The 17,710-nt window shown below is 38.9% G+C and overlaps 1 protein-coding gene across 13 annotated transcripts in view; it reads left to right on the top strand.

The window, feature by feature from the left end:
- Window positions 1-17,710, top strand: part of LOC102164129 (uncharacterized) — a 56,333-nt gene that overhangs the window by 3,841 nt on the left and 34,782 nt on the right. For 5 of the 13 annotated variants that reach the window (XR_014842184.1, XR_014842182.1, XR_014842189.1 and 2 more), the window contains exons 2-3: window positions 1,404-1,543; window positions 5,770-5,957. The gene's annotated coding sequence lies outside the window, so the exon portion shown is untranslated. Of the gene's footprint in view, window positions 1-1,403; window positions 1,544-4,320; window positions 4,472-5,769; window positions 5,958-6,987; window positions 9,052-10,500; window positions 14,411-17,710 lie in introns of those variants that run through there. The other 8 variants (XR_014842183.1, XR_014842186.1, XR_014842190.1 and 5 more) reach the window with 7 other exon arrangements.

Genomic DNA, 17,710 nt, shown 5'->3' with positions numbered 1-17,710 from the left:
ATCTGATTGCAGAGCCAGTACTCTTAGTCAAAAAGAATGATTTAAGTATTGTAGGGTTTTTGTTTGTTTGTTTGTCTTTTTGCCTTTTCTAGGGCTGCTTCTCGTGGCACATGGAGGTTCCCATGCCAGGGGTCTACTCCAGGCTGTAGCCGCTGGCATACGCCAGAGCCACAGCAATGCAGGATCAGAGCTGCATCTGCAACCTCCACCACAGCTAACGGCAACGCCAGATCCTTAACCCACTGAGCAAGGCCAGGGATGGAACCTGCAACCTCATGGTTCCTAGTCGGATTCATTAACCACTGCGCCACGACAGGAACTCCTAAGTATTGCCGCGTGATGGTGAAATATACTGCCACAGATACACAGTTGGAATTTAGAGTCACTTATCATGATACTTATTCATTCCCTAATTTCTACCAGGACTTATATAGCTATAACTCTAGGAAGACATAAATAGATTATAATTATTACTTTTTTAATTGGCATAATGAAATTAATTTAGCTTCCATATGAAATTACAAATATAATGAATGCACTGTTGTATTCATTTTAAAATGTAATTTCTATAGACAAGACCTAGAAATCATAAGGAAAGTCACCATTGATGCATCATTTGAACAACTGGAGATGCAAATTATAAGATTTTCATACCCAAACTCAATTTTCAATATTGCTATTTCACTGAACATACAAAACTTTTGTTTGCTGCCTCCGCTTCTGCAAAAACCAAATAAAACTTCACCTTACTCCTGAGCAATATTTCCAAGGATTGGCACCCCAGAGGTATATTTTAATTAAGACACGTTTGACATGAACTCCAGCTTAGAACAAAGTCCATTCAGAGACAAATCAATTAGTTCCTATGAAAGTTTGTCAAATCCAGAGTATACTATTTGTCATACCACTTTCCTTGTTAGATGGATATCACCAAGAATGAGCACTATGGCTCTGTTACTCAAAAAACCCCATGGAGTTCCCGTCGTGGCACAGTGGTTAACGAATCCGACTGGGAACCATGAGGTTGCGGGTTCGGTCCTTGCCCTTGCTCAGTGGGTTAACGATCCGGCGTTGCCGTGAGCTGTGGTGTAGATTGCAGACGCGGCTCGGATCCCGAGTTGCTGTGGCTCTGGCGTAGGCCGGTGGCTACAGCTCCGATTCAACCCCTAGCCTGGGAACCTCCATATGCCGCGGGAGCGGCCCAAGAAATAGCAACAATAACAACAACAACAACCAAAAAAAAGACAAAAAAAAAAAAAAAAAAAAAACCCTTAATTTTGATCCACATTTGGTTATGGTGAAAAGAAGCCACCGTTCCAGGAGAATGCGCCATGCAGGAAGTGCCTCAAGCACTATTAGCTCGCTGTGTATTCAAGTGTAACCACAGTGGTATTCTCTTTCAGATGCTGTCGTCAAGCACATCTGCTTTGGGGCTGGAACTACCACTGTATTTGGCCTCTTAAAAAAATAATTTGTGACAAATCTGCAAAAAGAAATACACTTACCCTAGAAGGATATCTGGTGTATGGCCAGATAATGACAGGTAAAATTCAGATTCTTGTTGTATGTTATAGCCACTTACCCTTAGTCTTAGAAATAATATTTAAATGATTTTCACCATTCTCTCTGACTCATATGGATTGGTAGTGTTTAGACATCTTTAAAAATAATTTTAATAGAGTAAAATCATAGCATCTGTCCCCTGTTGAGAGTAAATAGAATTTATCAAAATAAATTTATCTTGCTTAGGAATATAGGTAAAATGAAATTAACTGGTGGCTAGCTGCTCACATTTAACAAAAAGGTATTCAGTGCTACAAATCACACCCAATTATAAGTGATCAGTAGCATGTAATACCTTTCCATTAATATGAGCTCTTAATTCTTTTCTTTTCTTTCTTTTTTTTTTTGGTCTTTTTGCCTTTTTAGGGCCGCTCCCACAGCATATGGAGGTTCACCGGCTAGGGGTTGAATCAGAGCTGCAGCCGCCGGCCGACACCAAGGCCACAGCAACGTGGCATCCATGCCGCATCTACGACCTACACCACAGCTCACGGCAATGCCAGATCCTTAACCCACTGAGCAAGGCCAGGGATCAAACCTGCAACCTCATGGTTCCTAGTCAGATTTGTTAACCACTACGCCACGACGGGAACTCCAATTCTTTTCTTTTTTGAGTAAAAAAAGAAAAATCTTGGATATGGCCTATCTTACCCCATCAAGGAAGTTTCCATGGTAAGCAAGTTACCAATAACCCCTCATTCTTTCCTCATCTTTGATCTTGAGACTACTATAAAAATGACAAGGAATGCTAATGATAGCATATAAACTAGGTTTTTTTTAGACCTTAGGGGTTTTTTTTGTGGGTTTTTTTTTTTTTTTTTTTTTGGTTTTTTTAGACCCTAGTTGTTTTGACTTTGCTGTCTTTAGCTTTCCTGGCCTGGCAATATCTTTGCATTCTTAACTATGTCAGGGGACGTTTTAATCAAATGGTACAGATTTTAGACAGATTTGTATAACTATTTCTCTTGTTGCTATTTACTTTCCTAAACCATTGCAGCACTTTCCCCACCCCCATCCCTAAGACCAGAAAAGTAATAGACCACCTTTAAGGCAGAAGAAAAGTATCTTGCCTTTATGTCTTTTTTTTTTTTTCCCTGTCTTTTTGGTAACCACAAGTCAGCTATTGGGTTTTGCCTAGACCTGTGCTGTCTTATACAGTGGCCACTAGTCCCATGTGGCTATTTATATTTTAATTAATTAAAATTAAATAGAACATAAAATTCAATTTCTGAGTAACACTAGCCACACTTAAGTGATCATTGGACACATGAACAGTTGGCTGCTGCATTAGACAGTACTGCATTGGACTGAACTGTAACATAAAGGATGAATGCACCTCATTTGTCCGTCTTCAAAACCTAAAACATTGCCTGGTACTTAGGAGACACTAACTAGGCATTTCTTGATCTGAATCAATCTTCTCTTTCACATAACTCAGGAGTAAGAAACACATAAAATCAAGCTTGTGAACTTTGCAAATTGTGTCTATTCAGGTATCTCAAAATCTGATCCATAATTTGGTTTACTCATCCATATTTGAAGTGAGATCATTTGTAAGATATAATTCTGTTTTTCAAACCACATTTGTGTACTGAATGTACCAAAATGTATTTTTTGTAAATCAACAATTGCATTAAATATGAGAAGGGCACATTTAATGAAAGATTTCCTATTGTGATTATTTTTCAAAAGTGAAAATTCCTTTCCTAAAGTGGGTAGTCACTCTCTTATTTATCTTTAAGAATACCATTATATGAAAATAAGAATTTTTACTGAATTGAGAATGAGGAAATAAAAATAGTTGTCTTTATAGGTGCTGCATTCAATGTTGAAAAGTTTTGTAGGATAAAGTTGCTATTACCAATTAGAAATAAATAAGCAGCACTGTGTAGCACTTTACTATGTATAAGGCAGTTTCCCATACTTTGCCTCATTTGATTCTCACAGAAACCTTATGAGGTAGGGCAGGTCCTTACTGCCTCCATTTGTAAGATGAAGTTTGGAAAGACTAATCTTTTTTCTCTAAGTTTCCATTTTCTTTTCATTATACCAAAGGGGACATATGAGCTATCTATGGTGATTTGATTGGAAATGGAACTTTTAATTTCTCTGCTGTATTTGGATGGAACTGCTTTCCTAGAAACATGTTTTTTAAAGCAACATATAATTTGTGTGAATTAAAACTGTTGTTTTACACATCTGATAGATATATATATATATACATATATATCACAACACCTGCTCAGAGAAGGCCAATAAATATTTGCTAAATAAATCAACGAAAAATAGGTGGTCCTGAAAATAAATTGAGCAGACTATATCAAAGTTCAGTTGCAGAGAACAGAATACACTCCATTTAGTTTAAGCTAGAAGTATTAATATAGTTGAAGAGAATATTTGAGAATATTAATGGAACAATACTAAAAAACACACCTCAGAACTAAGATACTAAAAGAGCTGTGTTTTGGAGTTCCCCCCTTTGCTCAGCAGAAACGAATCTGACTAGTATCCATGAGGATGCAGGTTCGATCTCTGGCCTTGCTCAGTGGGTTAAAGATCTGATGTTGGCATGAGTTGTGGCATAGGTTACAGACTTGGCTCAGATCTGGTGTTGCTGTGGCTGTGGCACAGGCCAGCAGCTACAGCTCTGATTCAGCCCCTAGCCTGGGAACCTCCATATGCCACGAGTGCAGCTCTTAAAAGACAAAAAAAAAAAAAAAAAAAAAGCTGTGTTCTTCCTCACTAAAAAACTAACAGCTTCAGAACTCTAGCACCACAGCTACTGTCTGGAAATTACCAGAATCAAGAAGCTGCCACTTCCACAGCCAGCTCCAGAATTTCACCATACTAACTGTAATCTGAACCAGCACAATGGATGTACCACCCATGCTTCCTGATGTTCACAAAGGTAATGACTGAACTGTGACACCTCTGGTACCTCTGCTATTATAGAAGAAAAATTGCCTCTATAACTATGCCTATTGGAAAAACAGAATTCCAGATCTTACATGGAATGGTTGATTGCTGAAACCTACATACTACCATGATAATAGCTGCCATTGAGTCTGGAGAATGTGATTTTTGGCTTACCAGTCCTCTGCTGTGCAATAAGCATACTTAGGAGTTTCCGTCGTGGTGCAGTGGTTAACTAATCCGACTAGGAACCATGACGTAGAGGGTTCGGTCGCTGCCCTTGCTCAATGGGTTAAGGACCCAGCATTGCCATGAGCTGTGGTGTAGGTTGCAGACACAGCTCGGATCCCGCGTTGCTATGGCTCCGGCATAGGCTGGCGGCTACAGCTCCGATTCGACCCCTAGGCTGGGAACCTCCATATGCCGCGGGAGCGGCCCAAGAAATAGCAAAAAGACAAAAAAAAAAAAAAAAAAAAAAAAAAAGGAAGCATACTTAAAGCTTGAAAGAGGATGAAATGGCTGTTAGGTACAAGCTTGCTTATCTTCCACACTCACCTAAAAAAAATGAATGTTTGGTTTAAGTAGACTAAACTTTTTATGCTGCCATTTATAGAATACTGATTATTATAAATATATGTATAAATATATATGAATCTCCATGATGACAGAATAGTTATGGGATCAAATCTCAGATCTCAGGCAGTGCCATTTTAGCAGAACTTCTTCCAAGGGAAAAAAAAATTTAATGATTGGCTATTTTGCAATGCCCAGTAAGTTCATCTTCCCATTTATCTAGTAATATTACCCATTGTTTTCTAGGTTGGTGCTCTCAAACTTTAATGTGCAGATAAATCATCTGGGAATCTTAGGATAGTACAGATTTGATAAATTGGGTTAGAGCCTGCAATTCTGCATTTCTAACAACCTCACTGGTGATACTGATGCTCCTGATGTAAAGACCACATTTTGAATAGCGGCATTTTAGATAAGCCCTGTCCAACCAGGTTGCCCTGGGGTATGCTGAGATAATGATTCCCTTCAACTTTTGGGGCAGTTAGGTGAGGCCAGGTGCAGGCAGAGTCTCCAGGCCAGATGACTATAGCTTACGTCAGTGTGCAGTGCAAATATTAATATTTTCCACCCATGCTGAGATGTGGGAAACATTTGAATAAATGTTGGAATAAATATGTCCATAATTGAGTCTTGGTCAAGTATTGGCCAATATGTGTGCTCTTTTTGGAATCCTTTATTAATTACAGATAATTTTTAAAATATGAAATATTCTTGCAACAGATTAAGAGAACTGAAGATAGCTATAATCAACTTACATATCACCAAGTCAACTCTTCTGTTGAAGATTTGCAGTGAGAAAAGAAAGTGCTAATAAGCATATTATCTCAACCTAAAAGAAAAGTCCTAAGACGGCTTCAGCTGTTCCGCTAGTGACACCAAAATGGCCACAGGAAGGGAGAAGAAAGAAAGTAAGTCTGTATTATTGTTTCTGTAGTACGGTGCTTTTTGTAGAAAAGAAACGAAAATTTACAAAAATGGTATTTGGAAATGTTTCTGCAATGTGTACATCTGCGGTTCAGACATTATATATACATATATGTTTGGGAGTTTTGAAGGTTTGGTTTGGTTTGGTTTGGTTTTGTCCTGCAAACAGTAAGACAAACTCTAGTCCTTTTGAACTAGATAGGGCAACAGTCCTACCGAATCAAATTGAATTCTTTTCACAGGTGCTAACATTTCAACCACTTCTTAAACCCATTTTATACCCTCTATTTCTCAACCATTATCAACCACCTGGAGGTGGAACAATACAGTGGTAATTGTCCAGTGAGCAAGGAAAAGAGAGAATTTTATAACTACAGCCCTATATGGAGAGCAGTCTTATGTGCATTGTGGTATGTGGTTGAATGGTCAGGGCACCTTGGTTATTGAATACCCAGGAAAGGAGGGTAAAGAAAACTAGGATCACCAAAGATAAATTTCACCTCCTTCACAACTTTAAAAGGTTAACTCATTGCCAGTGACCTCCAGATTATCATGCCCCAGTCTTAGAGATTCAAATATAGGAAAGAGAAGAATGGATTAAAGAAGACAATTTAGAAATGAAATGGATTGAACCATCAAGTCTCTGTTGATTGCTATTTATTTCTTGGTATTTTGGAGGGATGAGTTATAATATGCCAGACTTCACAGTTCAATACTGGGACAGATACACTGACTTATGATTCAGCTGACAACATTGCCACATTGTGGAAGAATCTTATTTCTTAGACACCCACGGCTAAAAATTTCAGTTCTCTTCTTCTGCAGTTTCAGCTGTAAGTACAGCCACTCAGCTAAAGACTATGGTTCCCAGCCTCCCTTGCAGCTAGGCATGGCACATGAGAAAGTTCTTGCAAATGGAATATGAATAGGAATGATGGTGCAACTTCTCCATCATGTGCTTAAAAAGAAATTATTTAACTTCTATGAGCCTTCTTTCCCTCCTTTATGCTGCAGTATGGATGTGGCACCAAGTTAACTTCCACTATGCACAACAGTGAAAGGGGTAGCAGAAGAGCAAGACTGAAAATCCTGGGATGATTTTTATGGATCAGCACCCCCTCCCCATGTACTTCTAGACTGTTACATGAGAGAGGCGAACTTCTATTTTGCTTGCGTGCCCTATTTGGGGACCTCTTGTTTATGGTAGTTTCTAGCCTATACCTATCATATCCATGTTAGACCCTCCAGGGAAGGAAACTGGATTACTGGAAATCCCAGTTTGAAAAAATACTTTATATATTATTTTATATTTCTCAGCTTTTGTGCCATATGTATTCCCTAGTTATTAAAAATTCATCAATCAATTCATTGATTTTTAATGCCTTTGTGTCCCTGTTAAACTAAACAAAAACCAGTATTATGTTGCTCAAGAGTGCTTTTTCATCCTGGCTGAGAGGCAGAGCCATGTGTTTGTTCCCAGACCTTCAATATCTTGGCTTTTACAACCAACCTTAGCAGATAATTCTAGTAGAGTCTAATAGCAAGAGAAATCATCTTTAAATTGTTGAGTATAATGATAACTATAAGAACCAATCACAACATGAATGCTAATGGTTTTATGGGAACACACAGATTTCTATGCTATCATCTGCCCTAATAAAGTCAGTCACATTCAACTAGTCACTTCAAGTGTTATGACTCCTACCTGTCAGTCCATTCAACAAATGTCTTTCATGTACATTTTCAACCTAATGCTCTGGTGGATATGAAGATTAATAAAACACTGTCACAAACCTTTCCCCCTCAGAACATAAATATCAGTAAAGAGATATCTGCTCCTGAAATCATATTGTCTGTTCAAAAGGCTAAAACTGTGAGGTGTAATCCTTCCCCAGCACCATTACTTCCCACTTACAAAATTTTATAGAAACTGTAGTAAAAGCAAAAACTTTTAATTCAATTTAATAAACTTAATAATTAATGCACTTTGCCAAAGTTTACATTTATATGGTTCTTATACCAAATTTAAGAGCCATTAAAATGATAATACACTTTATCAAAGTTATTTTACTCGTGAGAATTTAAGTTTAATATAAACTAATTTAGAAGCCATGTATATGAAGATGTTTGTAACATTATGATATCTGAGAGTGGAGAAATCATTAGATAAACTATGATTGTCAAATAAAGTAAGAGATAATTATAAGAATCTTTTGACAAAAAGATTTATTATTTAATAGAAAGTTTTTAAAAGCATAATACAAACGAGTGTGTGTGTGTACAAAGGTTTCTCAACCTTGGCACTACTGACTTTTTGGATTGAATAATTTTCTTTTTAAAGGGCTATACATTGTAGTATGTTTAGCAGCATCCTTGATCTCCACCCATGAGACCCAGGTAGCACACACCTGCTTATGGCAGAGACCATCACAATTGTCTCCAGATATTTCTAACTGTACCATAGTGGGGAAGGGGCAAAATTGGCCCTGGTTGAGAATCCTTTTTTTTTTAGTCTTTTTGTCTTTTCCAGGGCTGCACCTGTGGCATATGGCAGTTCCCAGGCTAGGGGTCTAATCAGAGCTGTAGCCACCGGCCTATACCAGAGCCACAACAATGAGGGATCCGAGCCACGTCTGCAACCTACACCACAGCTCACAGTAATGCCGGATCCTTAACCCACTGAGCAAGGCCAGGGATCTAACCCTCTACCTCATGGTTCCTAGTCGGATTCATTAACCACCGAGGCACGACAGGAGCTCTGAGAATCTTTATTAGATGAACTACATGTATAGCATATATTCTGTGTTCACAGTTATGTATACACAAATAGACAAAGCTGGAAGGAAATTTGGAAAAATTTTAAAGCCATTTTTAATAAAATGATGGAGTTTGGGAAGCTTTTAAACATTCTCTTTAATATTTTGCAATATAAATACTAAGAGGGCCAGAGTTCCCATGTGGCTCAGCAGGTTAAGGAGCCAGCATTGTCATTGCTGTGGCTCTAGTCACTGCTGTGGCATGGGTTTGATCCCTGGCCCAGGAAATTCCACATGCTGCAGACTTAGCACAAGAAAGAAAGGAAGGAAGGAAGGAAGGAAGAAAGAAAACCACTCTTGTAGGAGTTCCCAAGTGGTTCAGTGGGTGGGTTAAGGATATGACATTATCACTGCTATGGCACAGGTTCAATTCCTGGCCCAGGAACTTCTGCATGCCATTGGCATAGCCTAAGATATATATATATTAAGAGGGTCAAATAAAATTGAATACTATTATGATTCACAAATTCTTTTATGGAGCTGTAATCTTTAAAGATTATTGTACATTTTATTATTGAGATAATTTTAATCTCCTCACTATAAGCATATCATCAAAAGAAACTTTATTTAGAGGGCTGCAAAATCATTTTTATTAAAACCCATAAAGCCAAATTGATGTGTAATTCAGATGGGGAAGAAGAACAGAATGACTCGTTAATACTGGATGGGATTCTTATTCTACAGAATGTTTCTTGGACTTAGCCCATGTTCAGAAATACCACTGATTTCAAAGGAAACTTAATACAAGAAAAAAAAATGAATTCAAAATTATTTCATCACAGATCCCCATCACTGGATTTGAGTAAGAACTTAATGTATGTTTGGCTTCAATGGAAAAGTATTGACAATATACTGAAAATATGTTAACAATGCTCAATTTTTTTTAATGTAAAAAAATGTAATAGGGATTACAACATCTAACATTTACAGAATACTCGCAGCATTCATCCTCTCATTTAATGGAAGTGAGCATAAGAAATAGAACTTTCAGTTATGAACATGTGCTCAGTAACACGCTGAGTATAGAATATAGAACAAAGAGAGTGTAGGCTACTCTCTAGGTTTGGGAAAGAATAAAACCATTGTCAACTTTTATATAGCCATTCTGTTCCCTGTTCCCTTAGTAAAGATGATTAAAAACTACTTTTGAAAGTCTCAATGACAGTATTCTGAAAAGCAGTCTTTCTGAGAAGCGGATGATCCAAAGGACCTACACTTTGACATACACCCTCTCTTGTTCTGGACATAAATTTGAATCTGTAAACAAGCACAGGGTTGTTTGACTCTTAACTTAGAGAGTTATGCCTAGAGGCTTGGGGGATTTGAAAGTTAAGGAAGAAAAGAAAAAGATTATGAACGAGAATCTGGAAAGAGTAGAGCAGAAGGCATGGCCTCTCACCCTTCCGCCTCTACTCCATCCTGACCCACTAGGTCCTGTGGACTCATTAGGTCCCTCAAGTGTTTGAATCAGAAGTTGAAGAAACTTTCTCATGATACTTTGTCAGACTGGCATATAGAGTACTAATTTGAGAACCAAGTAATAAAGAACAGAATGGGCTAAGGCATTGTTTTCATTTCCAAATAGGTGGAGCAAAGCAATTATAGCAAGTACTGTATAGGATTCAGCAGCAGAAAAGCAAAATTTGCATGGTGGGTCCCAGCAATGGGTTGGTGCCTCCTTCAAACAGAGTTTTTTTTTTTTCCTTTTCAGGGCCATAGGAGTGGCATGTGGAAAGTTCAAAGGCTAGGGTTAAACTGGAGCTACAGCTGTCAGCCTGTGCCACAGCCATGCAATGTGCGATCCAAGTTGTGTCTGCAACCTATACCACAGTTCATAGCAACACCAGATCCTTAACCCACTGAGCGAGGCCAGGGTTTGAACCTACATCCTCATGGATACTAGTTGGGTTCTTAACCTGCTGAGCCACTATGAGAACTCCCTTTTTTTTTTTTTAATTTACATTCCTACTAACAGTGCATGCACAAGGATTCTCTTTTCTCCATATTCTTTTTTTTTAATGATTTTTTTTCTGTCATAGCTGGTTTACAGTGTTCTGTCAGTTTTCTACTGTACAGCAAGGTGACCCAGTCACACATACATATATACATTTTTTTTCTCGCACTATCCTCCATCATGCTCCATCACAAGGGACTAGATATAGTTCCCAGTGCTATACAGCAGGATCTCATTGCTCATCCATTCCAAAGGCAGTAGTTTGCATCTGTTAACTCCATGTTCCCAGTCCATCCCACCTTCTCCCCCTCCCCCTTGGTAACCACAAGTCTGTTCTCCAAGTCCATGGGTTTCTTTTCTGTGGAAAGGTTCATTTGTGCTATATATTAGATTCCAGATATTAGTGACATCATATGGTATTTGTCTTTCTCTTTCTGACTTACTTCACTTAGTATGAGTCTCTAGTTCCATCCATGTTGCTGCAAATGGCTCTTTCCTCCAAATTCTTGTCTGTCCTTGTTATCTTTTGCCATTTCGTGAATAATCATTCTAACAGGTAGTTTTTACTCACTGTGGTTTTGATTTGCATTTCTCTGATGATTAGCGTTGTGTTGTTGCCTACTTCACAGTTACATCAATGTCAGATCCGAGCTGTGTCTGCGACCTACACCACAGCTCACAGCAACACTGGATCCTTAACCCACTGGATCAAACCTGCATCCTCATTTATAGTAATCGGGTTTGTTACTGCTGAACCATGACAGGAACTCCCAAACAGATTTTGAATAAGGAATTTCCACCAGGAGAGTGGGCCACCATAGGAACATGAGCAGATTTATTCCTAAACACGTGCAAGAAAACCATTCACAACTCCCAAATTAACTGGTGAAGATTTTGTGCGGGTAAGTTTTTGAAATCTTTTAGGTGGACATATATTGTTGATGAGACTTTTTGGTTCCCAAAAAGGTGTGAGAATATTCAGACTATATCTGATTTACAAAAAATACCTTGCTTGTTCCCACTTTTATATTCCTTAGATATTCTTCACTTTATAAAATAAACATTTTAGAAAAAGTTGACTATTTTCTGATGGGTAAAACCCTATTTTCTCATAGGTGGCCATTTTAGATATAATTTATGTGCATAGTAACCACTATATTCCTTTCCAGTCAGGAAAATATTGGATTAAAAACTTTTGATAAAGAAGGACACCGAGGGCGTTCTCTTGTGGTGCAGCAGGTTAAGGATCTGGCATTTTCACTGCAGCAGCTTAGGTCACTGCTGTGGCGCAGATTCAGTCCCTGACCCAGGAACTTCTGCGTGCTGTGGGTGTGGCCAAAGTGAGGGGGGCATTGAGAAAAAGGCTAGGTCGGAGAAGCCTGGGCAGTAATAAGCCCGTAGGGGCACATCTACTCTGAAGTTATTCCTCTCCTCTTAGTCACTACCATGGTCTCTATCTTCATAGCTACCACATTTTTTTTTATTACTCATTGAATTTATTACATTTATAGTTGTACAATGATCATCACAATCCAATTTTATAGGATTTCCATCCCACAACCCCAGTGCCTCCCCCCAACCCCCAAACTATCTCCTTTGGAAACTGTGAGTTTTTCAGATTCCGTGAGTCAGTATCTGTTCTGCAAAGAAGTTCATTGCTACCACATTTTAAAGCTCAGATTTATGAAGCTTAAAGAATGAGGCTGTAGGATTTCCTGTTGTGGCTCGGCAGTAACCAACCCATCTAGTTTCCTTGAAGACTAGGTTTCGATCCCTGGCCTGCTCAGTGGGTTAAGGATCCAGCGTTGTCGTGAGCTGTGGTATAGGTCATAGACGTGGCTCGGATCCCACGTTGCTGTGGTGTGGTGTAGGCCAGCAGCTGCAGCTCCAGCTGGGATTCGACCCCTAGCCTGGGAATTTCCATATGCCATGAGTGCAGCCCTTAAAAATACAAAAACAAAAAACAGAATGAGGCTGTAATAGCATCATTTTTGCAGGTATTATGATCATCACACTAAATAAAAATTTACTTATTATTATTCCATGATTATTCTAAAAGCTTAGAATGTTTTCTATTGAGTGATGTAACCTCTGTTAGGGATCATGGTGGCTAGCAGATGGGATAAGATTCTGTTCCATCAGTGGTAACTGAACCTGTCTTGTTCTTAATAGTCTAGTTCCTTTCCCTTATACTAGAGCTCTTCTTTCATGTAAGAACCCAATCTAGGTATCTTAGTTGGGGTTGAACTCTCACTCAGGCCCATATTACCATCATCACAAAAAATGTATAAGTGGCCAGGCCAGGCTAGCTAGAGTTCCCCATTTCCTTAGTGTCATTGCTTGTTTCAGAGATGTATATGTGACCTTAGCAAAACATATCAGAATCACCTTCAGGAGTTTTTTTGTCAGAGCTGTTGGAAAAGACTGCTCTTTTTGCTGAATTTGCTAAGCTGGGAGCATAAGCGTCTGGGACTCAGGAAACCCAGAAAGAAACTACAAGAGATAAGTAGAGCTAGGAGACTGGGAAACAGCCTGATGACATCATGAGCCCCCGGATCCTGTTATGTCTGAAGCCAGATCTATGTTAACTCCTCTTTCTTCTCCTACCATCTGCTCTTGAGCAGTAGCCTCAATTGCTCCAATCCCAGACCAATTTACCCAGCTCACCAGGAGTAAAAACTCCCACTATTTTCCCAGTCTTAGATTCCTAGGGTTTCCCTTCCAGGCATTGATGCCAATGAAACAACTGTTGAGACAAGAATATACAAGCACATGATTCATTATCTTTGTTAACTTTGACCAGTCAGAGAGAAAGATATCAGGTTGAAAGTACCTTGAAGCTCTCACAAGCCCACAGTGTCTAGATAATCCTTTTAACAAACAAATTATTTTCCTCGTAATATTACTCTTTTATCTGTGGTTATATCACTTCCAAAACATCTCTCCAAATCACTTCCCAAACTCCTTTCTGGATAGTTCCCCAGTGTTCAGATAGCTGAACTACCTGTGGCTTTGCCCCTACTAGTTGTTTACTTCATCTGCATGTGGTCTTTGTCACCTTCATAAAGAGGGTGTTCTGTTGCCAGAATAACTGTAGAAAAGAGCACATCACAAATTGAGTGAAGTTTGAATCACATCAGGTTCAGTAGTTCCCATTGCATTCTTTGCTGCCCTTGCTTTTGTGTTCGTGAAAACATAGGCAGTCTTCAGTTCCTACTCATTTCTCTTCTTGTTTTGTCTCCCTCTAAAGCTTCTAGCTGAGGAGTACCTGCTGTGGCACAGTGGGTTAAAGATCCAGCATTGTCTCTGCTGCAGCTCAGGTTCTATCCCCAGCCTGGCGCAGTTAGTTAAAGACCTGGCATTGCCACAGCTGTGACATAGGTCACATCTGTGGCTCAGCTTCAGTCTCTGCCCTGGAAACTTCCATATGCTGCAGGTATGGCCAAAAAAAGAAAGAAAGGGAAAAAAAGCTTCTAGCTGACATGTTCACTTTGTCCTGAATTTATTAATTTATCTTATTTTACTTATAATAGTTAATGTAGATAGCTTGTGTTCATCCTACATAATAGATTATTTCTGAGTTTCTCTTTTAAACCAAAATTGTTTATTTAACCCCTCCCCCAAACCTCCCAACTTGCTTGAGCCAATAAATTCTTCTTTTGTTAAAGCCTGTTTACACAGGGTTTCTTTCACTAGAAAGTGATTCAAGATCCTGCCACAATCTGCTCAACTAGAAAACCTTTCTTGGGAGTTTTTATTCCCACAGCCAATTATTGGGATGCCCACCACCATAATTTCTGGAATTCAAAATTAACTAGATAGAGGAAGAAAAACATGGCAGAGTGACCACATGCCTGAACCTCCTCTCAACAACCAATAAAATAACAATAAAGTAAAAAGGCACTACTCCCAACAAGTTAGAGAGGAAACAGAAACAAAAAAATTTTCAACAAACTTATGGAAGATGGAAAGTGACTGAAGTAATATCTAACTTAATAGAACAGAGAAAGTTGAAATCTAAGCATCTCAAAGGGAAATTCCAATGAATAATGAGCTAGAAGCTGAAAGTCTCAGTGTTTGGAGACAGCAAGTACCACAAAAGGTAGAAGTGAAGATATGACTCAAATTAATGGGATTGGTGGAATATATGTGTGGACAATGGTTGAACCTCTAGTCCCTTTCCAACTATTCCCCTTCCAACTTCAAGGAGTCAGATAAATATTACCCTTTCCACTTACCACTGCCCAGGAGAATGAAAGTACATACTCTGGAGAGATTAAGCCAAAAGGCTATAGAATTAGAAATTAAGCCACACACAGAGCAAGAACAAGTCATAGGGTTGAAAACTGGCATATAAGATACATAATGAACTGTAGAAGCCTCAGGCTTCCTACTCCCAGTGTGCCAGCAACCAAACATATGCCTAGTCCCAACCCCTGCCCAGTCAATTAAAGATTCTCCTCTAGAGAAACTAGACAGTCCCAATGGAGAGACCTCCAGTCACTGAGAGTAGAGGATCCCTCAATAAAAGGCTGGTTCACCACCCAATCACCCTATGCCAAAGTCTTTCAGGCAACAAACCTTGTTAATGTTTCCAGAGCTTCCAAAGAACTTTTTATGAGTCAGTCTCAAAAATTAATGGCCAGCCAAGGAATCCAGACATTTGAGAAAAAACTGCAACATGAAAGACATATCCCAAAACAAACAGAGAAAAATGAAATTCAGGTTTTGGAAGACAGAGAGCTTTTGACCCTGGGAAGAGTAAAGTCTAGTTATAATCATTGCTTGTAAGGATATTTGATCTGCAGAATTAGCACTACCATGCCCACAAAGTCTCATGTCAGCTAGGATTACATTCATTAGCAAGTAACGGAAAACCAGACTACAATGGTTTAAGCAAATAATTCATTTTTCTCAAATAATAAGGTGGAAGTAGCAGCCACAGGCATTGGTTCAGTATCTCAGTTATGTCAGAGATGACACCCCAATGATTTTCTCACTCTTTCCTTCATGGCCCAAGGTGGCTGTTGCACTTTTCAGACACCATTCACTGTTCAAGGCAAAATAGGGAAAGAAGGGGACAAATACGGTGCCAGCTATGTCTGTTGCCATTGTGTCGTCTTAATGGCCTACACATCACATACACCACCTCCACCGCCACCATTTTGCCTAGGACACTCCTATTGACACTAGGATGAGCTATTGCTGCCTTACCAAAATCAGGATTGTCTCAACAAGAAAGAAGAGGGAAATATTAATTGAATAGGTAAATAGCAGTGTCTATTGTAGTCCAATAAATCAAAATATACTTCTCTGGAATGTATACTTTTATGAAAATTGTTATGCAACATCTCAAAAGGACATAGTGATTTTTAGGTGGCAATGTATTGGAAGAAAGATCTGGAACAGTTCTTGAACCTAAAGATGGAGATTCTGGTATCTTCTAGACCACGAGAGTTTTAGCCTTTCTATAGCTGACATCACTTAATTGTCTTTTCTGTAATAAAGGCCAGGAAGAATCCACAGTGCCACAAAAATATGCAGCTAAGATAATAAATTAACATAAAATTTTTAGCCTTATCTCTCTAACTTAAATTTTGGTGTTTGACACACCTTCTTATGTATGGTGAATGTCACCTCTCCAAGAGCATCAAGGACAGAACCATCACAACTGCCATAAGAATTCTCGTAGGTGACTGTATGTAATTAATATCTACAATAAGTTCCAAACATGGCTATAAGAAATATACTGTAGGCTTAAATGTGAACCTGTCATTGTGTATCAGCAGCTCATACACTCATGTCCTACATATGCTGTGATAAAACTTTATTCGGCTATATCCTGCTAGAACTCCAGTTACAAACAGGATCTTTTCAGGAATCTTTGTTTTGTTTCTATCAACAGTGCCTAGAACAGCAGATGGACTATAGTAAAGCTCAATAAATATTTATTAATTGAATGAATGAATCTCCTGACTTCCTCTTCTTTCTTCCCTATTCTACCTCCTACCCCTTTTGCAGAAGGAAACCACACGTCAGGCACGTGAGTGTCTTTACTGCCAAAGACGAGAGTTGCCCCCTAGTTCCTATTCCATGTATAGTATTTTCACATTGTCCAGGCAGCAAACAGGCATTATCAATCGTATAGCTGAATGTCTAGAATTTTTTGTATTGTATCCCAAGAAATATGATGAAGAAAAATGATTTGCTTAGGCTTTACCTCTGCTCCTACTGCTTGTAAAAAGCATGTTGTCATGATTAAGAATGGATCCTTGGTGACCATTGCCATTGCAAAGCTCCTGTCCTCCTTATGTTTAAGTTTGATGGAGGAGGGGGCGGGGTGGCGAGGATAGACCAATTAAGAAACAGACCTAAAGCAGGATATTTTAAAATTTTGATGTAACCAAATCAAAATGGCCCTGTATAAATGCAGAAGCACTATTTTGAAAATAATCCAAGAAAGGATGCAACAGACACTCTTGACTTTGGCCCATCCTCAGCACTACTACTGAGACATTATTTACAAATTTAATGATGACTTTTGGGGTTTTTTTTTTTTTTTTCTTTTACTTTTCTTTTTAGGGCCACACTTGGAGCATAAGGAAGTTCTGGAGCTAGGGGTCAAATTGGAGCTGTAGCTGCTGACCTACACCACAGCCACAGCCACAGCCACAGCCACACTGGATTCGAGCTGCATATGCGACCTCTACCATAGCTTGCAGCAGTACTGGATCCTTAACTCACTGAGCAAGGCCAGGGATCAAACCCGAATCCTGACAGACACTACGTCGGGTTCTTAACCTGCTGAGCTACTATGGGAACTCCAGTGATGACTTTTTTGGAACTGAGTATAGTGGCTCATGTTTAAATTTATTTATTTATTATCAATTTATGTATTTTTATAGTCCCTCCCCAATCAGAGTCTACTTTATACTAGATCAAGATCAACAGAATCAAGTCTATAGAA

This window comes from Sus scrofa, chromosome 3 (assembly GCF_054392235.1).
Source record: "Sus scrofa isolate SSC_HxYL_T2T_F1_AM1 chromosome 3, Sscrofa_HxYL_maternal_Yorkshire_Landrace_v2.0, whole genome shotgun sequence".
Lineage (NCBI taxonomy): Eukaryota > Metazoa > Chordata > Mammalia > Artiodactyla > Suidae > Sus > Sus scrofa.
The sequence above is the reverse complement of the archived record's forward strand: the minus strand, read 5'-3'. Positions and strand labels throughout refer to the sequence as shown.